Here is a 5112-nt window from a genome sequence, read left to right as displayed (position 1 = left end):
TTTAAATCATTCCTGGGTTACCTGCCGTAGTCAATGAAATGTAGATTATGTAAGTAGTCCTTATACTTTAGGAAACAATGGTAAGAAATCTGGACAGGTTCAACAATGACAAATCTCCCACCTAATCTTGACCTACAGTTGATTGATTCTCTAGATACTGAACACATAAACGTAGAGACCCAACTATATTGCTATGCTTGAATAATGACAAAATTTGTATTAGAAATAGGCGAGGGGAGAGTTGTCACCGGCGTCCTTTGGAGTGGAAGGAATATGGCGTCTGCTTCTCGGCACTATCCAAAAGCTGCGTAACTGGGCATCTGGGGACCCAGCCACCTCCTAAGCTCCTCATGGGTCCCAGTCACAAGCTGTTTAATGTCCAACAATTACTGCTGTACTCATGATGGGCGCCAGGAAGTAGTGCCTCCCTCAATCATGATATCCTCACAAAAGGCCCTGGTGTCAGCAAGACAGCTAAGAGTTCTGCTGCAGCAGCCACTGAGAAGATGGCAGTGACACCTATTCCTCCCATGAAGAGGTGGGAGTTGTCCAAGGACCAGCCATACCTGTGACTCTGCCCTAGGCTACCTTGCTATGTCTCCAGAGTCACATGACTACTTTTACTCCTTGGATTCCCTCTGGGGAGACTGTGACCTAATTTACAAAAAATACATAGAGTGTTGCATTAAAAAATAGAAAGGGAGAAAGAAAGAAAAAAAGAAAGAAAGAAAGAAAGAAAGAAAGAAAGAAAGAAAGAAAGAGAGGGGGGGATAAAAAGAAGAGAAGGATAGGGGGTGAGAACTCTGAAAAGACAGGCCAAAAAAAGAAAAAAACAAAACAAAAAAACAAAACAAAACAAAACAAAAACCAGGCTGCATATGATCTCTTATGCACATTTGGTAATTTACAATTTCTTAGATGAGCAATGTGTGATTAGGAGGGGTTTTAAGGAAGGAGGAGACATGAGATTTAGATTGTAGGAGAAATAATCTGATATAGAAGACTAACTGGGAAATGTCATAATCTGAGGCCAAGAATGAACTAAAACACCCCCCAGTTTCACTAACAGTGAGCTGAAGCAGAAAGGTTGGAGTAAACATGGGAATCCTTGTTTTAGTTTTGATTTAACCGTATAATACAATTACAGCATCTCTCATCCCTTCCTTCCCTCCATGCCCTCCCAGGCAAGGCTGCCCTTGCTTTGTCTCAACTCTGTGGCCTTTTAAAACCTTAATTGTTGTTAGATATATGTTTGCCTAAATATATACCCAACCTTCTGAGGCTGTATAATGTTATGTGCATGGATACGCTTTCAGGGATGACTATTTGGTATTAGAAAACTAATCAGTGTGCTAGAAGTAGACTTTTCTTCTGCTCTCAGCATCCTATAGTTCCCTGTAGTTCATTGTCTAAAGTTGAGGCCTTTTGAGCTTTCTACTTTCCTAGTAACGTGTCTTCTGGAGATCTCCTGGATCAGGTCCTGCTTAGGCAGCCATGTTGATGAGACTTCTTAGGTGTCTGTTCTCTAAAATTTCTAGGAATCACAGCCTCATGGTAAACTTCCTTTTCCTCTGGCTTGTAGAATCTTCATACTCTCTTTTCCACAATGGTCCCTGAGCCTTAGGTATGGGGATTGTGTTATAGATGTATCAGTTGGAACTTGGTCCCATGCCTCTATATTTTGATTGCTTGTGGGTTTCTGTAATGAGCTCTATATATTGCAAAGGGAAATGTCTTTGGGATTCTTAAGGCTGATTCTGAGAATTGCAGTGTATGTGTACTCTAATATAGAAAGGGAAGAGGAAAGTGCCCTTGAGTATTTCCCACTTCTGGCTTTGGTAACCACATATTTAATGGTATCATTCTTCAGAACAATGGATAAAAGAAAAAATAATTTTGTCAAAGAGAGATAAGAAATTCAAAAAGGCCCACAGCTCCTTGTACCCAAATCCCATGGGGGAGAGAGCTGAACTCCCAGAAGTGCTGACAATTCTTAGATATCAGGAGAGACCTCCACTTTGGCTCACATTCCTGGCCCAAGAAGAACCTGCATAGTGGTCTCTGGATACAGGAATATAGGTGCAGTCAGCAGCAGGAACCTGCTGGTTTCTGCCTGGGCCTGGACCTGAACTGAACTGGTCTCACAGCTCTCTGCACCCAAATCCCGCAGAGGAATCAGCTGGACTCTCAGAATTTCAGACAAGCCTGAGAACTCAGAGGAGACAACAACTTTCTGCCCACATTCCTGAGCCAAGAGGAAACATACTTCCTGGTGCCATTAGTGGCCTCTGGGCACAAGTACCTAGAAGCAATCACAGGCAGGACACTTTGGGTTTCTGCCTCCACTAAGAGCTGAAAGCCAGTCGCCAAGAGCACCTACACACTGGGGAGCAGAACTCTCTGTTCCCAGATCCGGCTGAAAGAAAACAGGTCTACAGGAGTGCTGACATATAGGCCTAGTGGAAGGTCAAGCCACTGTCAGAGAGGCAAGACAAGCTAACACCAGAGACAACCTGATGGCAAGAGGCAAGCACAGGAACCTAAGTAACAGAAACCAAGACTACTTGGCATCATCAGAAGCCAGTTATCCCACCAAAGCAAATACTGGATATCCAAACACATCGGAAAAGGAAAAGTAAGATTTGGATTTAAAATCACATGTTATGATGATGATAGACGACTTGAAGAAGGACATAAACAATTTCCTTAAAGAAATACAGGACAACACAAGTAAACAAATAGAAGCCCTTAAAGAGCAAACACAAAAATCCCTTGAAGAATTAGAGGAAAACACAAACAAACAGGTAAAGGAATTGAACAAAACCATTCAGGATTTAAAAATGGAAAGAGAAACAATATAGAAAGCACAAAGGGAGACAACCCTGGAGATAGAAAACCTAGGAAAGTGATCAGGAGTCATAGATGCAAGCATCACCAACAGAATACAAGAGATAGAAGAGAGAATCTCAGGGGCAGAAGATACCATAGAAAACATTGACACAACTTTCAAAGATAATATAACACAGAAAAAGCTCCTAACCCAAAACATCCAGGAAATCCAGGACACAATGAGAAGATCAAACCTAAGGATGATAAGTATAGAAGAGAGTGAAGACTCCCAACTTAAAGGGCCAGTAAATATCTTCAACAAAATTATACTAGAAAACTTCCTAACCTAAAGAAAGAGATGTCCATAAACATACAAGAAGCCTACAGAACTCCAAATAGATTGGACCAGAAAAAAATTCCTCCCATCACATAATAGTCAAAACACCAAACACTCAAAACACCAAACATACAAAACAAAGAGAGAATATTAAAAGCAGTAAGGGGAAAAGATCAAGTAACATATAAAGGCAGACCTATCAGAATTACACAGACTTCTCACCAGGGACTATGAGTGCCAGAAGATCCAGGGCAGATGTCATACAGACCCTAAGAGAACACAGATGCCAGCCCAGGCTACTATACCCAGCAAAACTCTCAATTAACATAGATGGAGAAACCTAGGTATTCCATGACAAAACCAAATTTACACAATATCTTTCTACAAATCCAGCCCTACAAAAAGTTATAGATGGAAAACTCCAACACAAGGAGGGAAACTACACCCTAGAAATAGCAAGAAAGTAATCTCTTTGCAACAAAACCAAAAGAAGAGAAACACAAATATAATACCACCTCTAACAAGAAAAATAACAGGAAACAACAATTACTATTCCTTAATATCTCTTAACATCAATGGACTCAATTCTCCCAATAAAAAGACATAGACTAACAGTCTGGATATGTAACGAAGACCCAGCATTTTGCTGCATACAGGAAACACACCTCAGAGATGAAGACAGACACTACCTTAGAGTAAAAGGCTGGAAAACAACTTTCCAAGCAAATGGACTGAAGAAATAAGCTGGAGTAGCCCTTCTAGTATCAAATAACATTGACTTTCAACCATAAGTTATCAAAAAAGATAAGGAAGGACACTTCATATTCATCAAAGGAAAAATCCACCAAGATGAACTCTCAATCCTAAATATATATGCTTCAAATGCAAGAGCACCTACATTCATAAAATAAACCTTAGTAAAGCTCAAAACACACATTACACCTCACACAATATTAGTAGGAGATTTCAACACCCACTTTCATCAACAACAGAAATTGCACATAGACATAGAGAAATTTACAGAAGTTATCAAACAAATGGGCTTAACAGATATTTATAGAACATTTCAACTTAAAACAAAAGAATATACCTTCTTCTCAGCCCCTCATATTACCTTCTCCAAAATTGAAGATATGATCAGTCACAAAACAGGCCTCAACAGATACAAGAAGATTGAAATAATCCCATGCATCCTATCAGATCAACACAGACTAAGGCTGCTCTTCAAAACAAACAAACAAAATAACAGAAATCCCACATATACATGGAAGTTGAACAACGCTGTACTCAATGATAATGTGGTCAAGAAAGAAATAAAGAAAGTAATTAAAGACTTTTTAGAATTTAATGAAAATGAGGGCACAACATACCCAAACTTATGGGACACAATGAAAGCAGTGTTAAGAGGAAAACTCATAGCTCTGAGTGCCTGCAAAAAGAAACAGGAGAGAGCAGACATTAGCAGCTTGACAGGATACCTAAAAGCTCTAGAACAAAAAGAAGCAAATACACCCAAGAGGAGTAGAAGGCAGGAAATAATCAAACTCAGGGCTGAAATCAACCAAGTTGAAACAAAAAGGACTATACAAAGAATCAACAAAACCAGGAGCTGGTTCTTTAAGAAAATCGTCAAGATGGATAAACCCTTAGCCAGACTAATGAGAGGGCACAGAGAGTATATTCAAATTAACAAAATCAGAAATTAAAAGCAAGATACAACAACAGAATCTGAGGAAATTCAAAAGACCACCAGATCCTACTACAAAAGCCTATATTCAAGAAAACTGAAAAATCTGGAAGACATGGACAATTTTCTAGACAGATACCATATACCAAAGTTAAAGCAGGATCAGATAAACCATCTAAACAACCCCATAACTCCTGAAGGAATAGAAGCAGTTATTAAAAATCTCCCAACCAAAAAGAGCCCAGGACAAGATGGATTT

At 39.6% G+C, this 5112-nt stretch overlaps 1 pseudogene; it reads left to right on the top strand.

Annotated features, from left to right (window-relative positions):
- The first annotated feature begins 255 nt into the window (after nucleotides 1-255).
- On the top strand, nucleotides 256-572 carry Ndufa7-ps2 (NADH:ubiquinone oxidoreductase subunit A7, pseudogene 2; annotated as a pseudogene).
- Nucleotides 573-5112: the final 4540 nt, after the last annotated feature.

The sequence above is a fragment of the Rattus norvegicus genome, chromosome 2 (genome assembly GCF_021556685.1).
Source record: "Rattus norvegicus strain SHRSP/BbbUtx chromosome 2, alternate assembly SHRSP_T2T, whole genome shotgun sequence".
Lineage (NCBI taxonomy): Eukaryota > Metazoa > Chordata > Mammalia > Rodentia > Muridae > Rattus > Rattus norvegicus.
This window is presented reverse-complemented; position numbering and strand designations above follow the sequence as displayed.